At 44.7% G+C, this 22,681-nt stretch overlaps 1 protein-coding gene across 2 annotated transcripts in view; it reads right to left on the reverse strand.

The window, feature by feature from the left end:
• The window catches only part of LOC147688502 (coronin-7-like), a 1,252,182-nt gene that overhangs the window by 221,312 nt on the left and 1,008,189 nt on the right, over nt 1-22,681 (reverse strand). The gene's annotated exons all lie outside the window — the stretch shown is intronic.

Here is a 22,681-nt window from a genome sequence, read left to right on the forward strand (position 1 = left end):
AATCTTCAGTTCTTACAATTCACTCATCCCAAAAAACACCATGCACACCAAGGCTCTCTCGAACACATTACTAAACACTGCAACCCTATGGCCTCACCAATTTTCCAAACTGTAAATCAAGCCACTGTTCCCACCAGCAACACTATTATTCCGTACAGCTCCAAAATCATCAAACTTTTTCTTCAGTTCTCCAAATTATCTTCTGCAGTGTCCCTGACTTTGCCACCACATGCGCTCCAATTTCTCAAACAAGTAACTCTCAAACCATCCCCATCAAAATAACGCTAAAGCTAGTGTCCATAACTGGTCGAGCTGAAGAAATGAAAAAGTGACTTGCTTGTAATCATAGCTCTGCAGTGTGTGAACCTTTACTGAAGACATTAATGGTAGAACTGGCACACCCGTGTGCAGGACCCCAGAACACTTTTCTAAATCTATATATAAGAGAAATACAAATCTTGAAAACGGAAGGCATTTTAAAAAGAGGTGTAAACGCTGCAGCCCATTCAAGGTTACGTTTACTAAATATTATTTATTTGTTGTAGCATCAACCTTTACATTGATCTAAACGTAAAGGAAATGGGTAGAACATAGAGGGAGAAAAGCGCCAGGTCTGCAACAGCTAAGCAAAAATGAAGTGCGACGGGTTCCTCTCACAGGCCAGAAGTTTCAATATCCCATCATGCCCTGTACTGGCGGGAGCTTCAGAGACTCGGCTCCCTTTGACAGGAATTTACGCGGACAGGGCTAGTGTAGTGTTAACTACCAATCCTATCGTGTTCGTGTTAAATTGACATACGCGTTATGTGGAAAGCAGAATTTCTAATGACGCAGTCACAGATTCATACTTTGATGAAGGAAAGATAAGGTGAAATCTATCCCTAAAGTTTTTTAGGTCTCGCCTGTCGATGCGCATGCGCATCGAGCTTGCGAGACTATGGGGGCTTAAACAGTCTTTAACCAACTTGCAAGGAATCGTGGCGATTCCTTGCAGTGCCAGTGAAATTTAAGCTCAATGCGCATGCGCATTGAGCTTAAAAGCGCGTGCACATGCCCCCAGCCGCCTGCTTGCATGTATTTTCCCTCAGGCGCACTCCTCCCACACCCCCGCTCCGCCCCCTCCCCTGCCTGCCGTGTCGCATTTCTTAAGTTCCCTCAGCCGCACTCCAGGCCCCTGCTGCTTTCACACCTCCCCCGCTCCGCCCCTCCCCTGCCCGCCGTGTCGCATTTCTCCTCCCCCCTCCCCTTCTCTGCCTGTTTCAGCCTTCTTTCCTTTCCGTCCATTTCGCTTCCTCGCTCTTTATTTTCCCTCTGCTCTTTCCTTTATTCTGCATTTCTCCTCCCCCCCTCCCCATCTCTGCCTGTTTCAGCCTTCTTTCCTTTCCGTCCATTTCTCTTCCTCGCTCTTTATTTTCCCTCTGCTCTTTCCTTTATTCTTTTTCTCTTTCCTTTCAGATTCCGTTTGTTTCCTTCCCCAGTTTGTTTCTTTTTTCCTGTTCCATTTTAAACCTATTTAACAATTCTTCCCTTACTCATCGTTTGTTCGATCCGTGTGACTTTGCCGACTTACACCTCCCCTCCCTACTTTCTGCCCTGGTTCCTCCCCCTCTCCTTGAGGTGAGCTCGGCATCACCCTCGCTCATAGCCTCAAATCCATCACCCTGCTTCCAGTATGCACACCCCGAGCACGTCCTTCGAAACACATTTCCATTCTGTCCATTCCTATGCATCATTCATTTATCACGCAGATACCTCTCAGATCCGTTTCAAAGCCAAACTGCAACTTTCTTGCATTTCAGTTCTAAATGATTTTGTAATGCAGGGCTGCATACCTAAACTGAATGTGTAGTTCTACTGAATTATGTAGTACACACTAATTATCTTATTTAGATGAACATTTCTTTTAATACATTCTTTTAACTGCCAAATGTCATGGGGATTTCACAGAAGAATACAACACAGTATGTTTTGCAGCATGTCCAAGTGCAAAGCAAAGATGCACTGTCGTCATGCCCCCCTAATCCGAAATTGCATTAATAACTTACTTTAGCACATTAAAAAAAAAAGCTCACAGTAGCATTAGAAAAATAAAGAAATTGGATTCGTTTTTTTTTGTTTAGCGCAGAGGAAACACCACATAGATGTTGCCCTTTCGTTTCTGAAAGGAACACTGGCATAGCGCCTGGTTGCCTCCTCCCTCTTTTACATACAGCCGGTGAAGGACCAGGGCAGCTGATGGCTGTTTTACAGGGGCCTAGACTGGAGGGGTTTCTGGGAGGGGTTGAGTAGGAGGTGCATACTCTAACCTGCCCAAGACATCTGCAAACCGTGATTCCACACAATGGCGAGTGGCTTTAAAATCACTCGGACCCTCATATAACATTGAGGAGCGAAATATAAAAATTACGAGTACACCAAATCAAAAGGAACTGTTTGGGTCCAGGTTCAACATCATGCCAAGATTGATGTTAATCTGTAGAGCTATTCTAGCTATATTATATAGCTAAAGCTTAAAAATGAACTGACATTTTTGTCAGCCCCACATTTGCCCTTCTTAACCAAATATGCCCTAAATATAAGAAATGGACTTTGGTACCGATGCAATTTTTCCACAAAGATTCGTGAAGATTTGTCAACAGGGTGATTGGTATTACAGAATGTATTTTCTTTAGACTAACTAACACTACAGTTTTTGTATTGATCAACATTTCATACTGTTAATAAATCCATCCCATTCACAGGCTTAATAGTGTTTTGTAAATCAGCAAAACCTACCTCTCCGCCCATACTCATGTATTTTTTTAAAAGCTAGACTTTGCAGTTCTCATGTTTATACAAGCATGAAATAAGAAGCACATCTCTGTGCATTCCGCTTCTACAAACAGCTATTTTTAAAATATTGTACAAGGAACACTTTGGAAAATCCTTTAAAGTCGAACAGGCATTGAAAGCAAAAAAGCAAGGAAAACATAATGTGATGCAATTACCACCACCACCACATCCACCGCATCCACCTCCACTGCATCCACCACCACATCCACCATCACCTCCACATCCACCACCACATCCACTGCCACATCCACTGCCACATCCACCGCCACATCCACAACCATATCCACCACATCCACCACCACCACATCCACCACATGCACCACCACCGCATCCACCACCACATCCACCACCGCATCCACCACCACATCCACCACCACATCCACCACACCCAACACCACCACATCCACCACCACATCCACCGCATCCACCACCACCACATCCACCACATCCACCACCACATCCAACACATCCACCACCACTTCCACCACCACCGCATCCACCACCACCACCGCATCCACCACCACCACATCCACCGCATCCACCACCACCACATCCACTGCATCCACCACCACATCCACCACCACATCCATCACCTCCACATCCACCATGACATCCACATCCACCATGACATCCACCGCCACATCCACCACCACCACATCCACCACATGCACCACCACCGCATCCACCACCACATCCACCACACCCACCACCACCACATCCACCACCACATCCACCGCATCCACCACCACCACACCCACCACCACATCCAACACATCCACCACCACACCCACCACCACCACATGCACCACCACCACCACATCCACCACATCCACCACCACCACCGCATCCACCACCACCACCCCCACCCACCACCACCACCCCCACATCCACCACCTCATCCACCACCACCCCCACCATCACTTCCACCACCACATCCACCACCACTTTCACCACATCCACCACCACCCCCACATCCACCACCATCACCACCACATCCACCATCACCACCACATCCACCACCACCATATCCCCTGGATCCACCACCACCGTGTGTGTGTGTGTGTGTGTGTGTGTGTGTGTGTGTGTGTGTGTGTGTGTGTGTGTGTGTGTGTGTGTGTGTGTGTGTGTGTGTGTGTGTGTGTGTGTGTGTGTGTGTGTGTGTGTGTGTGTGTGTGTGTGTGTGTGTGTGTGTGTGTGTGTGTGTGTGTGTGTGTGTGTGTGTGTGTGTGCAAATGCAATGTTCTTCAATTTTCGTCACAATAAAATACACTGAACATAATCTTCACAAAAGTTATTTACAAACGTTTAAGCTATTGCCATTATAAATTACAATACATTTTATTTAAGTATTAATTATTTACAAAAAAGTGTCATTTACAATACCATTAGATCAAACTTTCCTAATGCGAGACCTATTGCATTTCCAATGCTTGTTTTTTAAGATCTCCATTCAAGATTTGTGAGGCGACTAGGTATACTGGTGTTACTGGCGGAATGCATTTTAAGGTTTCCCAGGTGCTTCACCCCTCAACGCCCAATTTGTTTTTGAATTGAATCAAAGTGCCAAAGGTAGGAGGGAAAAAAGATCCTTTATGGACTAACGCTCCCTTCAGAGGGACACTGTTACACCTTATCAGGGAAGTGCACCATATTCATCTATCCTGGTGCTGTTCATCGCAACTAATGTAATCCATATCAAGTAATGCATACACATTGGAAAGCAGTGGATGCATCAAAATGTACATTATTTTCAAGTTAAATAAACAAACGTACTTTTTTCAGTGCTTTGAGTATTGTTATGGGCCAAACAGCAGTCATTCTCTGTCCCTATAAAAGGGTAACTCGAGGCAGCAGCACAGTAAAGAACATTGTAAAAAGCAACAAGGAAAATCAGACAAAGTTACAACTACAGCGTTACTACCAGAGACACAATTCTCGATTTAACAGCAGAAGCACAGATCAACTGTACATGCCATTGCCTCCGACTGAGTAAAATAAGCATTGGTAAAGTCAATGGGTCTCGCCTATGCGAGAGCTATTGGATTTGGCAATGTGTTTTAGTCATGTTGTACACCAGTGTGGCAGCTGTTCGGCATGGCTACACGCTAGTGGTGTGGGGTGGGGTAGATTGGAGTAGAGCAGAATGGGGTAGACTGGGTGGCTTGGAGGGATAGGTTGGTTTAGAGTAGATTGGAGTGGGGTAGATTGGTTTAGAGTACACTGGGGTAGATTGGGGTAGCGTGAAGTGGGGATGCTGATTCTGTCTGTAAAAAAAATCTGCTTGAGTCAGCTTAATATTGTAGCCATATTCTTTAAAATCTGATTTACAAATCACTTTGGGTTCTGCCTTGTGCCTGTCCTTGTGTAATGTAATTAACGCTCACTTAAGGCGCTCCAATACCTTCAGGTCGAGTTTACGCTATATAAAAATTGCAGAAAAGGCACAAAAACTGTAAAAAATAAAGCCTTCACAAAAGGAAAGATGAACAGATACCAATATCATTGCTGATTTGTGCAAAGTGAAACCAGAAAACCTGGATAAATTGTGGTTTCCCCACTTAAATTGTGTGATCTTAGGCACATATTTTATTTCATCAAAGTCTTTTTTCTTCATTAATGCATAAGAAAGCATTTTCAAATATGTGACTTCAGAATACCAGCTGTACAAAAACCTATTGTGCTTGATTTAGTAGACTATAACGTAGCTCCATAATAATCTGTGCCAGAATCTGTTTACACTCTGTTGGGAGATCCAGATAGCCACATTCTAGGTGGTCAGGTAACCATGCTGTCAAGTTCATAGACTTGGAACTGTGGTGAAGAATCTCTCCTTGATGTCTGGACAATATCCTGGGATGCACCTCCAAAGGAATGGTTCAACGTGCTGCCAAGTTCAGCAGCTCACTGTACCAGCACTGGCGAGGCCACGCCGGAGCAATGAAGATCACATTGTAATGGTCTATCATTGCTTTCTTCAATAGGTGTAGGCAAATCTCTTGGACCAACTGATCGAAAGAGCATTGCCCATCATCCCTGGATGTGAAGCACAGGAATTTTTTTTTGTTCGGAGTGGGAAACAGATCGATCGTGGGGTGACCCCGCTGATGAAGAGGTAATCCACCTGTTATAATAATCACTTGTGACAATCTGTCATTTGCCAGCTCAACGCATCTGCCTGATCGTTATGGCCGTCTGGCAGATCTTCCACAGCAATTTTACACCTGTGAGAAAAGGCCCAGATCCACAGCAGCTGAGCTCCTTCTGAAAGGATCCTGGACCGCGTTCCTCCGAGCTTGGCTATGTACGACATGGATGTTGTGTTGTCTGTTCTGACTAGGACCTTCTGCCCTGCCAATCTGGGAAAGAATGCTTGCAAACCCAGTCTTATGGCATGAAGGTCCAAAACATTGATGTGGAGCTTCTTCTGTGCATCTGACCAGTGGCGTCTTGGTGAAAGCTCTTGCAGGTGGGCTCCCAATCTGTCCATGGACACATCCGTGGTGAGTAATAAACTTTCTATTATTGGTAGGAAAGAGAGACCTGCAGTTAAGTTGTCTGAATTCTCCATCAGATGGAAGCTTTTTTCAAGCGCCTTCTGACACAGACCATATTTTCCCATAAGCCTTCCACCTGTTTTCATTGTGAATACAGCTCCTGCTGAACAGGTCTCATACGAAGATCCGGAGATCAACGCATCACCTCCCCTTGCTGTAAGGGATCAACGCATCAACTCCCCTGATAGTAAGGAATCCACACATCAACTGCCCTGCGCTGCAGTAAGTAATTGACACATCACTTCCTCTTGCAGTGAGGAATCGACGCATCACCTGGGAGTATGGAATTGACGCATCACATTGCTTTTACGGTGTCTCATCTCTCCAGCGCCTATTTTCATGTTTGATTTTGACGCATCCCAGGTACTTTGTGATAAAAGTGACGCATTCATAGTTTCCTATGGATTGAACTATTTTTAACCTTTTAAAAGCGATATGTTTACTTGTGGATGTTTGTTGTTTTGGTCTTGTTTGATTTAGATAAATATAGGTTATTTTTTAAACTGATGGGGTGGCCTTTTGAAATGTTTTCACTGTGAAACTGTGTGTGTTTTGTGCAAATGCTTACACATTGGATCTGAGATAAGCCTGACGCACAAGTTACTATTTGTGTAACGATAAATCTGTAAGAGACATTAGTTAGTGATAGATTTCTTACCTTACAATATTCCCCCAGGCGTCAGTCTGGATCCGGAAAGTTTTTCTGCTTAGCAGTACCCCTGCACTCCAGTAGGTGGCGCTGTGCGGCTCGCGCCCGTCACTGGCATCGTAAGCGCCCGGATGACGTTACGGAGGCTACTTAGGTGCCACCAATGCGCGGTGACGTCCGTTCTGTGCACAACTTTCTGCGCCAAAACGCAGAGCCCTGCAAGAAACTGACCTTTGGTGCATAAAACTAGGGCCCTAAAAAGGGATGACCTTAATCCTAGTAATCAGTTCGCAGAACGGGGAGGATGGGTGAGGCGGTAAGGAATCTATCACTAACTAATGTCTCTTACAGATATATTGTTACACAAGTAGTAACTAGTGCATCTGAAAGAGACACGTTAGTGATAGATTCCTTACCTTAGAATAGATACCCCAGCAATACCAACCCCGGTGGTGGGTCTGCGAACAAGATTACACCAAAAAGTCACAGAGCACAGAACGGCCAAAGAAGCCTTCTCTCCGGACCTGACTGTCAAGGCAGTAGTGCTTGGTAAACGTGTGCAGCGAGGCCCACGTAGCGGCCTGACAATAGTCTTGCAAGGGAACTCCACGTCCCAAGGCAGTCGTGGCTGCAGTTGCCCTGGTCGAATGGGCACGCAGCCCCACAGGAGGCTCCTTCCTGGCCAAGGAGTAACATGCTTTGATGCACAGAACGACCCACTGGGAGATGGTCCATTTGTGAACAGCCCGACCTTGCTTGGCGCCCACGTAGCAGACAAAAAGCTGATCATCCACCCGGAACTACTGTATGCGCTACAGATAGAAAGCGATTGCACGTTTTGGGTCCAGACGGTGGAGCCTCTCCTCTTCTCTTGAAGTATGCGGAGGCGGAAAGAAGGTGGGCAAAGTGATGGTCTGCCTAATGTGGAAGGGCGTGACAACCTTTGGCAGAAAAGAAGGGCAGGTCCTTAAAACCACCTTGTCCGGATGAACGGAAAGGAAAGGAGGTTTGAAAGAAAGGACCTGGAGCTCACTCACTCTTCTGGCACAGGTGATAGCAACCAGGAAAGCTGTCTTAAGAGTAAGAGGACGTAAAGGACAGTTAAGAGGCTCAAAGGGAGCGCACATCAGAAAAGTCAAGACAAGATTTAAGTCCTATTGAGGCATTATGAAGGGCACGGGAGGAAAGGTGTGCATAATGCCCTTGAGAAAGCGGTTGACCACCGGGGACTTAAAAAGAGAAGGCTGATCAGGAAGCCTCAGGGAGGCTGAAATGGCAGAAAGATAGCCTTTGATAGTGCCCAGAGCAGAGCCCTGCTGGGCCAAAGATAGGAGGAACAGAAACCTCAGAAAGAGGGGCAGAAAGGGGATACATAGCCTTTGCTGTGCACCATGCCACAAAATTGTTCCATAGGCAGGCGTGTACCGTCTTAGTGGAGGGACGCCTGGCTGCCAGAATGACATGCAGTACAAAAGAAAAAATTCCTTTCTGTGTTCTTCAATGTGTTCATAGTATATCCAATACTGTCAGAATTTAACAAACACACAATGTACAGTCATTAAAAACAAATTTCAGTTAAAAAGAAGTCCTTTTGTCGACGCGTTTCGGTGTCTTGTTCTGATTTTGTAAACACCTTCCTCAGGACAGATCTAAATTAAAAACCATCAAATCTGAAAGCAAATACATACAATTAATATTTGAAAGATCTATGTGGATTTTCTACACTCCATCTAAATTGTATAGGTGTCATGACAAGGTCTAGAAGGTCTTACTTTTAAGTGTATGTATTATTTTTTTTTCAATTTTTATTCGAAGTTGACCAGTAATAAACTTTTGATCCTTCTTCCATGGGTTCAGCGAGACGTCCACCTGTATTTATAAAATAACATAGATAGGCAAGTATAGGCCATCTGTTGGTAAGAGTCACCTTTCCCTCTTATCATTTCCCAACTGATGGCTAGTTAACTTACTTAAAATTGAATCGATGTTGTCACCTCGTAGTGTTTCTCTAACGCAGGGCCATATTTTGTGATACTATTGCTCCTGTTTAATTCATTCACAAGGTTCCTGATGTGTTGTAATGTAGTGAATTTTAAAATAACTATTCAGTACACTGTGTTATAAAAAGAACTCTACATGCATAAAAGTTATTTTTTGACATATTTCATGTACATGTTAGAAAAAGTCCCCCCATTGGGTACTAAGCGGATTTAGAGCGCAGGGGATACTGTTTGTTGTGTCAGAGCCAGATCCTTTGTGTTTAACAAACTTTAAATTGGACTGTAAAGATGTTATCAAAATAATACTAGTAAGATCTATAACGCGAGGGATTAAACCAAAAACGCTAATACTGCGTATATTGGGGTGTTTTAATTGCCGTATTGTGATAATATTGTCATTAAACGGACTTAGGACTACAAAAATGGTGGGCGTAGTTAAGAATGCATCAACATCCTGTGATGCGCGTGCACGTTGTTATATCACGTGATGCGGAAGCGCAATGGTCTGAAACTACGGGAGCAATTACAAACATGAGAATTACCGCTAATCGGATAACTAGCCAGCACAATTATTCAAACAAAAGACTAGGCGTGGGGTATATATAGGCGTAGTGAGGATCCCGCAGTCATGCCATTGAACAACCCAGGAGGTGGCCGACGTGGACGATCACTTGAAACGCCAGGTAAGGGAATACGCCAAAATGCTCGGGAGTTGTGATTAGATCAGACGTTTGTGGGCTGGAGTTGGGTAGAGACTAAACTATTTGGATTGAAATTCTGAATTAGAGAACGTTTTTTTAACTGTTAGAGCACCTAAATGAAATAAAAAAAAACACATGAAAATAGAGGTAAAAATAAGCCTGTATGTACACCCAACCTTGTGGGAGTATTAATCATTGAACCAATAATAAATAGAGCCACAGGTTAATAATATAGACCTGATGGTTCACAGATACTCGATCTGGATGTTTAGCTTATTTATAAGTAAAACGAAACAAAAGATAAATAGAAGTACTGATAAAACTTCTTTTTGACTGTAGGTGCATTCCCAATTATATACACCAAGGAGATAAAGGTGGCACCACAAGGATAAGGGTGAAAACATTGTAAAAAAACGCCAAGGAAGAATCGTTTCCTAACAGGAGCAATAGTATCACAAAATATGGCCCTGCATTAGAGAAACACTACGAGGTGACAACATCGATTCAATTTTAAGTAAGTTAACTAGCCACCAATTGGGAAATGATAAGAGGGAAAGGTGACACTTACCAACAGATGGCCTATACTTAAGAGCCTATCTATGTTATTTTATAAATACAGGAGGACGTCTCGCTGAACTCCTGGAAGAAGGACCAAAAGTTTATTACTGGTCAACTTCGAATAAAAATTGAAAAAAAGTGATAGATACACTTCGAAGTAAGACCTTTTAGACCTTGTCATGACACCTACACCATTTAGATGGTGTAGAAAATCCACATAAATCTTTCAAATATTAATTGTATGTATTTGCTTTCAGATTTGATGGTTTTTAATTTTGATCTGTCCTGAGGAAGGTGTTTACAAAATCAGAACAAGACACCGAAACGCGTCGACAAAAGGACTTCTTTTTAACTGAAATTTGTTTTTAATGGCTGTACATTGTGTGTTTGTTAAATTCTGACAGTATTGGCTATACTATGAACACTGTATTTTTTGTATAAAAAACTATGAACTTAGGCAATAATGCCTGTTTTTAAATAAAATCAAGTTAATATATGCAATTTTGTGTGTGGATGTTATATGCTTAGGGGTTATCTAAACTGTATGACAAGGTCTTGAATATAATTACATTGAAGAACACAGAAAGGAATTTTTTCTTTTGTACTGTTTGTATTACCCAGTCCTTTCTGGTTTTATGGGAAACTCTCTTTTTTGGAAAGATGCCAGAATGACATTACAGACCTCAGGAGGAAGGTCGAAAGCTGTCAACTGTCGCCGCTCAATCTCCACGCATGGAGGTGGAGGCTGGACAGGTTCAGGTGGAGGACCGTCCCCTGCTGCTGTGACAGAAGATCCTCCCGAAGAGGCAGACGGATCGGGAGATTGATGCTCATACTGAGTAGCTCAGGATAACATACTCTTCGAGCCCAGTCCGGAGCCACAAGAATAACTTGGGCCCGGTCGCGCCTGACCTTCTTCACCACTCTGGGCAGAAGTGGTATAGGTGGTAAAGCGTACAACAGACCGCAGCTCCCCTCAAGACGAAAAGCGTCTCCGAGCGAGTGCCGCCTTGGAAATTCCAACGCGCAGAACTGATGACATTGTGAGTTCTCTTCGGTGGCGAATAGGTCTAACCAAGGCTCTCCCCATCGCAGAAAGAGATCTTGAGCCACGTCCCAGTTCAGATGCCACTCGTGATCCATCATGCATCGGCAGCTGAGTTCGTCCGCCCTGGCGTTCAGAGAACCTGCCAGGTGTTGAACCACCAAGGTAATGCCTTGATGTTCCAGCCATGTCCGGAGGTGCAGAGCCTCCTGACATAGGGTCCACAACCCCACCCGCCCTGTTTGTTGCAATACCACATGGCGGTAGTTTTGTCTGTAAACACCTGCACTACACTTCCCCAGACAGAGGGAAGGAATGCCTTCAGTGCAAGTCGGATCGCCCGCAGCTCCAGAAATTTGATATGGAGCTGGGACTCCGCCGGAGACCAGAGGCCTCTGATCTCTGCCTCTCCCATGTGGCCTCCCCATCCCAAGAGGGGTGCATCCGTCACCACTGTGTGCTCCGTTTGGGGGAAGGGAGAGGGATCTGCCACAGACCCAATCGCGTTCCGTGAGCCACCACTGCAAATGTCGTGCAGCGCCCTCTGAGATCTGGAGGAGATCGGACAGGTTGCCCTGATGCTGTGCCCACTGGAACTTCAGGTCCCACTGCAGAGCCCGCATATGCCATCTGGCATGCGTCACCAACAGGATGCAGGAGGCGATCAGGCCCAGAAGCCGGAGGGTCATTCTGACTGAAACCCAGGATAGAGGTTGAAAGAGCGGAATCATAGCCTGAATATCCCTTTGCCCTGATGCTGTGCCCACTGGAACTTCAGGTTCCACTGCAGAGCCCGCATATGCCATCTGGCATGCGTCACCAGCAGGATGCAGGAGGCGATTAGGCCCAGAAGCCGGAGGGTCATTCTGACAAAACCGGGATAGAGGCTGAAAGAGCGGAATCATAGCCTGAATATCCCGGACTCGCTGTTCGGGAGGATAAACCGGAAACAGCTTTGAATCCAGAACCGCTCCGATGAAAGGGAGCTTCTGAGAGGGACTCAGGTGCGACTGCGGCACAGTGATGGAGAACCTCAGCAAATGCAGGAGGTCGGCCGTAGTCTGGAGGTGGGAGACGACAGCCAGGAGCGAGCCCGCCTTCAACAGCCAGTCATTGAGGTAGGGGAAGACTGACACCCCTGAACTGCACAGATGAGCTGCGACCACCGCCATCAATTACGTGAACACCCGAGGGGCGCTGGTAAGACCAAAAGGATGCACAGCAAACTGAAAATGCTCCTAGCCTACCATGAACCGCAGGTAACATACTTGATGGCCCCATGGCCAGGAGGGCCGTGACTTTCTGACGGAGAAGAGCCAAATGATCCCCCGACATGCGGTGGTACCGAGGTGGCATGGCTGGAGGGGAGGACAGAAAGGGGAGCGAGTAACCTTGGCAGATTATCTGTATCACCCACGTGTCCGATGTGATTTTGCGCCAGTGGTGGAGGTGGTGACGGACCCTGCCTCCTACCGGCGTGGGGTGCCCCCTGAAGCTTGAATTAGGAAGGCTTGGAGGTGGAAGCAGCGGGTGTGGAGGTGGACTGACCCGCCCACTGGTTACCAGACCTGCCCCTGCGGAAGCCACGTCTGCGGCCACCCTGGGGCAGGTTCTATGCAGGCTTTGTGGAGGAGCGCGTGTGGGCGTCTTTAACCTGGCCACGAAAAGACAAAACACCGGTGTGGCAGACCTCTTTGTGGAAAGACCCAAAGACTTAGCCATTTCCCGTAGTCTTTAAAGCGCTCCAGGGCACTGTCCGCCTTGTCGCCAAAGAGGCGAGAGCCATCAAAGGGCATGTCCATGAGCGAGCTCTGGACATCAAGCGAGAACCCGGTAGACCGCAACCAGGCATGGCTCCGCAATGCCACAGTCGTGGAAATCGCCCTGCCCAAGGAATCAGCCGTGTCCAGACCACACATGATGGCAAACTTCGCCGCATCCTTGCTCTCCGCAATCGCTTGGGAAAGGACGGCCTGGACTTTTTCAGAACACTGAGGCAGGACCTCTGCTAGCGTATCCTACACGGCGTGGGAGTAACGGCCCAATAAGCAGGTGATATTAACCGACCGCAACCCCAAGCTGGCCGAGGAGAACAACCTCTTGCCATATTAGTCCAGCTTCTTAGAGTCCTTATCTGGCAGAGCCGTGGGAAAGGGACTCTGTAACGTTGAGGCCTGAATGACCAAGCTCTCAGACGTGGGATGAGTGGTCAAGTAAGCAGGGTCACCAGGCGCCGGGCGATGACGCCTAGCGACGTTCTTATCCACCCGTGCCCCCGAGGCTGGCTGCAACCAAGTCCCCAAGAGGACTTCGGTAAGGGCTTCATTGAAAGGAAGTGTAGTGTAGTTCCTATATTCCCAATAGGCTGTGCGCATTGGAATAATATATCCTATAGATGTGACGTAGGACTTAAGTCGACTAGGTCTCTATCGAATATATTAGACTTAATTGTGAGTGCCAGCTAGCTCGGAGGTCACTAGAAACTTTCTTGAATACACAAGAAGGGATTAGTTTCTGATAACTGCATAAACATCACGACTTTGTTTCCCCAAGAATAAAACTGATCTTCAGAGTAGTGGAAACAATAGATAGATATTTCACTCAGTCAATCATGTATGCTTAGTTTCATCAAAGGTGCAGAGAAATAGAGAGACGGGCGTTTTCAATAAAAGTATTTATTGAACAGTCTTCAGAAGAAATGAACTGCTACAATCGTAATACTGGCTGTAAAGTATAATGTGTACAGCAAGAAGAGTATTATGAAATAATACTGTAAAAGCATGATATGGTTTCTAAGCCATAAAATACATACATAAATAACAAAGACTAAAAAGTACTCAACTGGTGCTTCTAAAATACGCCTACCACAATGTACCTAACCTAAGTCTAGTACGAGGGAAGAAGTAAGGGAGGTGTAGCATAGGTTTCGTTTCTTTGCCAAGAATCTACCCAAGATTTCTCTTAGGGTCTAATCAGCTCTGTACCTTGGTTTAGAATGAAGGAGGTCTGGTATCTCTGTCTCCGGACTCGATTTCCCAACACCCTGCAAGGGGAGCTTAGAAACACTGGAGCTGGATTCTTAGCGAGAGAAAGGCAGGCTCTCTGTCAGTGCGTCAGCTGGAGGGTCGGCTTCCTTCGGCACTTGCTGTAGCGAGATGCGTCGAGCAAGTAGTTAGTCGAACTGCTCCGAACCACCGTGTGTTTGCTAGGTCAAGTGTAGGAATGTTTATACCTTGAAGGTGCCTGGATTGACGTAAGGTCGGACATAATAACGTCACCAAAGAACGGTAGTTCTTTGAATACGCTATGATTTCTAGGATAAATCAATATTCAAGAAAGGGGATATCCCTGATTGCTGAAGCCGAGTTTTCCAAGAAATCGGTGTGGCTTTTTGGAACTAGTGGAAGTAGCCATGCCGTATTTGGACTGGATGGGTTATGTCTAAATATGGTTATGATTTCTGTGCCTATATAAGGGTAATGTGAATTATACCTATATAAGGGCATGAATCGGGAAAATTACACTAGGGTCTTAAAACGCTATACAACACCCACTCCACTTTATTATGTTTGACATTACTAAATACTAAGCGATACAAAAGGGGATGATGGACGGAGCATTTGAGCAAATCAAACACTCACCCCCAGTCAACTGATCTGGGTTTAATCCATCACCATTATTTAACTCACTCAGCCACCCCAGTTCAGACATGGCCATATGCAAATCAGTCTGACCCTGTGCCTTATGGGAACAGTCCAGCCCGAACTGCCAAGCCATGTCTTGACTGGACCGGAAACAAGCATCCTGGGACTGGTTTCGGATTCATAATCCTCATGAGCCAGGCTAGCTTGAATCCAGTGGACAAGTGAGCAAGGGACTCACGTCTGAGCATACCCTGCCACACTTAGGGCGAACAAAGCGCAAAACGCAGGACCCTGATCAGAATGTAGTGTGCCAATTGCGTATGTGCCGATAAAGACTCGCAAATCTTTTATAACAGTTCGGGCGTCAGCCGAGCGCTGAGGCCACATCCAAATGAATCTTGAGCATGAATCCACTGCAACCATGATATATTTATAGTTACCACCCCTTTGTAAGGGACCACAGTGGTCCAGGTAAACACATGCTAATGGTTTATCTGAAATTAGAAGGGGCGTCTGCGCTGGGCGTTTCACTGTTGAAACTTTTATTTTCTGGCAAATTTCACATTCCAAAACATAGTTACCTCATGCGTGGCCACCAGTATCTTTGCTTTACTAATGACACTGTGGAAGAAACACCTGTGTGTGCAGAGGCAAGCCCTTCATGTGCTGCTAAAATTAGTCCTAATGTATGTTCCATGTTTGGAATTACTCTATCCCCCATTCCAGGGATTTGAGCAAAAGGAACACTATTTGTATCAGTTATATATGAGTACTTGAGTGGAAAGCCTTTTGGTAATGTTTTACCGCTGTCCTTATTGGAAGCGGCGACAGCCTGCATTATTTTGCTGTCTATTTTTGTTTTTGAACGAGTGATTGCAGCTACGGAAGCCCTTTGCACAGCTGCCTTTATGGCTTCATCAGCCAATGAATTCCCTTCAACGTGAACGCCATCACGCTGATGACTCAGTGTATGGATCACGTGAGTCTTTTGTAGTTCTTTCTGTAATTGAACTACTTGTTCCCAAAACAACTTATGCTTGATTGTGCCACCTTTTGCATCTTTGAAACCATTTTGAACCCAGTTCTGCAAGTATTCATTGTAAGACTGGACGCAGTAATACGAATCGCACACTATGAGTGTGGGGAATTTGCGATCGGTATTCTCAAGCGCCATTTTGAAAGCCTGTAGTTCAGCTCGCTGAGCTGTACAGTCTTCGAGAGATTGAGTTTTCGTTACTATAGGTCTGAATTTACCATCGCGCCAGCGACCTTTAACAATCGCGCACGCAGCACAATAAGCTTGTTTACCCCCAATTGCGGGCTGTGCTGATCCGTCTGTATAAATTAGACATTCGTACTGTTCCAGAGGGAGAATTTCAGTCGGCAGAGGACATTCTTGTTCATATTGTAAAAATTCTTGAGTTTTCAAGGAGGGGTCAAAGAAGTATTCAACGTCTGTTGCAGCAAGAGAGTTAACCCATTGTATCCATCTTGGATGTAAAGCCTTTGCATTCGGAATGCTTGCTTTTGTCACTGCCTCTAAGGCAGGTACAGGAGTAACGACTTTTATGCGTTTACCCTGTGCGAGAGCTCTCTCTTTTGCGACAGCAGTTTGAACCGCTGTAAGAATTTTTTCTGTTGAAGTGAATTTCATTTCAGCTTGTGTGTACAAGTGTGATTTGTTAGCAATTGGTACTTTTTCACCTTCTTTTAAGGTTAACCCCTTCGGGGCTGATGACGAGCTGGGCTCGTCATGGCGTAGCCTCCTCGCACGCTGATGACGAGCCCAGCTCGTCATGAATAATGGGATTTACTAAATCTGAGCGTGCGAGCGGAATTCCGCTCGCACGCATGTGGTTAAGTACGTGAATCCGCATCTTCCTGGGATGATTCGGATTACAAGGTTGCTTTCGTTTACGCGTGTCTGTAAATGTGTTGTTGCTAAAATGTCTGTTTGTACTGAACGTAAAATTCCTGTGTGTGGTTGAGTCCAATTAGTAGTTTTGAAATCAGGTTTGATTAATTCTTAGAGAGGTTTACCCTTTCTGTGTAGTTTAGAATGTAAGTTCTTCCGAAGTTCAGGAAACCTTGAATTGACGGAGTTTTTCAGCATTTTTGGAGGTTGGAGCAGCGCACATTTCTCTAAAAAGTTTACTGCCAGGCATTTGCCTTCATTTGAAAGTTTGTATCCTAAGAATAGGACGTTGAGGTGGGCTATTCTTGATTTTTTAAAGTTGAATTTGTACCCTTCAGATGCGAAACCAAGTATTATGATGTTCACCCTGTTCAAGTGCCAGTCCAAGTCATCGTCTGTAAGATAGATGTCATCGATATAAGATAATGTCTCATCATCATACGTTTGTAGTAACTCTGTTACTCTGACTGAAAATAACCCTAGACTATACTTCAATACCTGGGGGAGACGACAGAAGTGATGCTGTGTCCCCATAATTGAGAAAGCGGTCAAGTACCTTCTTTCAGGTGCGATATTTTGACAGAAGAAACCGTTTGAAATATCTAATGCAGTTTTATACTTTTTGCACACAATGTTATTCATCAGTGCTGCACTGTGTGCATTTTGTACTGCAAATGTTTTGCAACAAGAGTTTAAATGTCTGTAGTCCAAAACTAGACAATATGTATTGTCTGGTTTGGAGACAGGAAACAAAGGATTGTTCATGGACGAGGTGCATGTTTCAATCGGATTGTTCATGGACGAGGTGCATGTTTCAATCACCCCTTAGTATTCAAGTCGATCTAAGATCTCCCTGACCTGTTTTTTAGCCTCTTGCTTAACTGGATACTGCGTCTGAGCAGTTGGTTGATTTTTAACTGGATTTTATGGTGAGGAGAATCCTCATCCCATCCTACATGATTTTTATATAATGGTGGAGCCTGGGCTACAGCCCATTTTCTGGCATAAGTATAATTTTTATGAATCGGAATATGATTGGAGAAGGCTGGCATAATGATCGCTTCACCATGTGGGCACTCCCTGACAAATTGTAGTGGCCAGTCTTTTTCAGCTAGAAGAATGTCATAACCCTTAGAGAGCTTCTCCCAAAAGAGTGCTCTTATTTTCCTAGTTATGTCCCCTTCCATCCAGAGTGTTACTTCAGATAACTTATGGGGTACACAAACCCTGGTATAGGCAGTTTCAACTTGAATATAATAATTCAAGTCCACTGTCTCCAGATGATCCTTCAGGATCTTGCGAGCTATGGTGACTTCTGCTGCGTTGTCCAGCTTTGTCTGGGCCCACTCCCCGTTCTTGAGGTGTGTCCTCAAGATCCTCGGCATGTCTGATTTTTAGACCTGCTACCTTCTTTTTTTGAGTTGTGTTTTCTTAATTTTTGGAACATGTGGATCGTTTTTGGACTTCACACGTTCTTCCTTGTGTTCTGACCGTCCTCTTCTTTGCGATTTCTGTGAAGAACTCTGAAAGGTACGAGAGGAACGTGTATCAGTAGCTTAATATCTATCAGGTTTTACCTCTTTTCAGAGGGCTCCATTTAAGGAGACCTCCCTCTGGATTGAGAACGCTTCTCTTTAGGAAGTGTCTGTCTAGTATTTTCCCACTTCTTTTTAGGAGTAGTGAGAGTGTTTTTAATAAAAACCTTTTCAGGATTTTCTGTTAGTTGGGGCTTTACTGGTTTTCCACCCAAACTATCTCTACCTAGTTCTTCATAGGATTTTTCAATTATTCTTGCTAGTTCATATGGTTGCTCAGTTACATCAAGTTCTTTTAATTTTTGGCGGATCGCCACGGTTGCTGCTTCACCTTTAATATTAGCGAATATTATAGCTGAGACCTGTTTGAAATCTTTAAGTAATTTCATACCTAGATTCAAAGCAGGCTCTGGCCGTATTCATTTTGAATCTGTTTCAGGACGTCTGGTATTACCGCCATAGACGGTAGATTGCAGCAAAAACTGACCCCAAGTGTCGCAGTCCTCCAGATGTGGTGCGATCCCCATTGGTAAACAGATTGTTAAAATTCTGTGTTTCTCATGAGGTGTACTGTCAGGAAATACTGCCTCGATTTGAGTAATTTTTGAGCTAACCAAAATGGAATTTGTTCCCGTTTTGCGGGCAATTTACCAATGACTGATTGTATGGTCTGTGGTGTAATTTTATTTGTGTTCCCCTGATGAGGGGTTTGCTGTGGAATCCTGATAGCAGGTTGGACTGTTAGAGTCCGCATGACATATTAAGCCAATTGTCTATGTATTTTGAATAATTGTTTTAGTTGAACTAATAGTTCTTTACTTGACATTTCTTCAATGTCAGGATGTGCTGTATAGCTGGCTAGTACCGGCCATGTTGCGCCTGGTCTACCTAGTGGACCGAGCCTGGTAATGTGATTTTGATGTTGTAGGGCACCTTTAAAGTCATCCACACCCATCTTTGACATACTAGTTCCCCCAAACTATCACATCACCAGACTGGATAGACCAGATAGGTTGGGTGGTGGTATTGCCTGCATCCATAAGAGCAACCTCTCTGTAAACCGCTCCAACACCACGGTGTACTCCTCCTGTGAATACCTTTGCCTACACATCAACAGCAATAATAAGCCAATATGCTCTCTACTCTCTTTCTACCATCCTCCCGGTAACAACCTTACCTTCATCGAACACATGATGGATATCCTAGCCACAAACGCAGGACAACAGAATACGCATATCTTCCTGGGGAATTTCAACCTCCACTGGAACGACCCTGATGCCCCAGAGGTCAATAGCCTCAAAACGTTCCTGTCTGACCTTAATCTATCCCAATTTTGTAATATCCCCACACACGAAAAAGGCTCAATCCTTGATCTAGTAATTTCTAAAGCAGACTCAATCCAGCTGGAATCGATTTTCCCTTGCGATTGGTCTGATCATTACATAATCACTCTCCATATCAGGGAAGTAGCTAAACTACTCTCTGTTCAACTATCGAGGACAAAAATCTGGAAGAGGAACCTAGAAAACATCAGTCCTGCCGATCTTGCTTCTGCCAGTCACATCCTCACACCCCCACCCGATGGTTCCATGGATGTACAGGACATAACCACTTACTACTTTAACTCTATGAACAGGGTACTTGACACCTTAGCTCCCATGCAACTAAAATGAGTCACCACCAAAATCTGGTATGATGGCAGACTAAATGATGACAGAAGATCTCTGAGAGCTATTGAAAGGCAACGGAGAGCCGCCCCATCCGCTACCCACCTTAAAATACTAAGAAGCACCAGAAATGCATACTGCAGAAGGATTAGGCGCGCAAAAGCTGATTTTATATGCAAACAATTAGACCAAGCAAAAAAACGCCCCCAAAAACTATTTGAAATAATCAAAGCACAATCTAAGGATGTCTCACATTCCCCCCAAACCAATCCCGATACTCTCCCCAACTGCGAAGATATTGCCTCCTTTTTTACAACAAAAACTGAAAACTTAAAGACTGACCTTATGAACGACCTATTATCCACGACTGACCCACACTCAATCTCCTTGCTGTCCACACCTGGGACACCGCTGAACTGCTCTACAAGGCACGACCTCAAGAACAACGCCTCCTGGACCACCTTCAACTACTATAGCGAAGAAACTATCCTAAACATGCTCACTACTGTGAATCGCTCCAATCATTTCACTGACCCTCTCCCAGCATCCCACTTAAGGACCTTCATTCCACTGATAGTGCCCCTATGGACTAAGTTTATAAATACCTCTCTTCTTCAAGGAACCATCCCAGACATCCTCAAAGCCGGTCAGGTTTCCCGCATCCTAAAGAAATTAACTGCAGACCCTTCAGACTTAAACAACTATCGCCCAATATCGAACATCTCAACCCTGGCCACACTGCTCAAAAAATGTGTGCACATGCAGCTTAGCAACCACATAGACCATTTCAACCTTCTTGATCAATTCCAATCAGGCTTTCGCTCCGGGCACAGTACCGAATCAGCCACGACCCACATTATAGATGACGCATTACAAATACTGGATCAAAACAAAGCCTGTTTGCTAATTTTACTGGACTTATCCTCAGCCTTCGATACAGTCAAACACGGCAACCTGCTGGATCTCTTGAAGCAAAGAATGGGACTATCTGGTCCGGTGTTAAACTGGTTCACCTCCTTCCTCCAAAATAGAACACAAAGATTCAAGATTAACCAATCCTTATCGAACCCCATCCCAGTCACCTTGAGAGTACCCCAGGGATCTTCCCTCTCCCCAACACTCTTCAATTTATTCATGGAACCACTCACTGAGCTTCTCATCTCCGCAAATATCAATTACCACATGTACGTCAACGACACACAGCTCTACATTAAGGTCCACTTTCTCGAAGACATCAAGTCCCTTAACTCTACGCTCCAAAAGACACAAACCTGGCTAGCTAGGAACCACTTAAAACTACACACACTAAAGACAGAATTCCTCTTAATCGCTCCCCCCAACCAAACAACCACCATCCGCGATTGGATGAAACACCTGACTGCACTTGATGGTCAACCTCTCATCATCGATTCGCCAAATCTCTAGGTATAACACTTGACAATAACCGAAATATGCAGAAGCATATCAGCGCTGCAACCAAAGGAGCAAATTTTCAGATAAATACCCTGAGAAAACTGAAACCCTTCATACCTGCAAATGACTTTAAACAGGCAGTCCAAACTCTAGTAATTACCAGAATTGATTATGGAAGGGTCGCTCTCTGCGGCCTTCCTAAATCAACGACCGCTCAGCTAAGAGCCGCAGTCAATACAGCTGCTAGACTAGTCACCGGTAAAAAAAGAAACTGCCACATTTCACCTGACCTGCAGGCCCTCAATTGGCTTCCTTTTGAGGCCAGAATCCACCTAAAAATCGCCTGTATGACTCATAAGGCATTGCATAAAAAAACCCTGAGGTACCTAGTGGAGAAACTAGTACTATCGGGTGGTAACAGATCTACCAGGAGTTCGGATAATCTTCTACTTGTTTTTCCAAGAAGAAAACATATAGTCGTACCTTCTCAGGAATGGCTCCCATGATCTGGAACGCTTTCCCCCAGAAACAAGACTAATTCCGTCTGCAGCCTTTTTAAAAAAAGAAGTGAAATCGATACTCATGTCTAAATTCACTTGAGCTGTTACTTGTACATTCCTGTAGATATATGTTAATTTTTAACAATTATCAGTACTGTACTCGCATAATTCTATGTTCTATATGTATTTGTCATCCTATATTTGCCCTGTAAAGCGCTCTGATACCCGCAAGGGTCTTGTTCGCGCTATACAAAACTGTCAACATAAAATAAATAAATAAGAGCTGATGCTCTTGGTAAGTTAGTGGAATTTCAATGTCCTCAAAAGCAACGTATTCCGTTGGAGGGTCTTCTACTTTGTAGAAGTGGAACACATTTGTTACTGGATTTGCTTCAGGGAAAACAATCCATGAATAGAATATCTCTGTCTGCAGATATTCATGTGCCTCTATGACAAAACTTACCCTACCACCTCTTGTTGATAGGCCATTTGTTATTAGCTTTATAGTGATGGTTTTCCTTAAGTTTTCCGGGATGTTTATAGCATCCGGGTCATTTTGTTGTAAACCTATAACATCTAAACCTGGTCGGGCAGCTGCAGCTCCATCATTCTCGTTTTCAGTCATTTTGTTGACTGAAAGTTTGCAGAGCAAGTTTGAAGGAAACAAA

Source organism: Lissotriton vulgaris, chromosome 10, assembly GCF_964263255.1.
Source record: "Lissotriton vulgaris chromosome 10, aLisVul1.2, whole genome shotgun sequence".
Taxonomy (NCBI): domain Eukaryota; kingdom Metazoa; phylum Chordata; class Amphibia; order Caudata; family Salamandridae; genus Lissotriton; species Lissotriton vulgaris.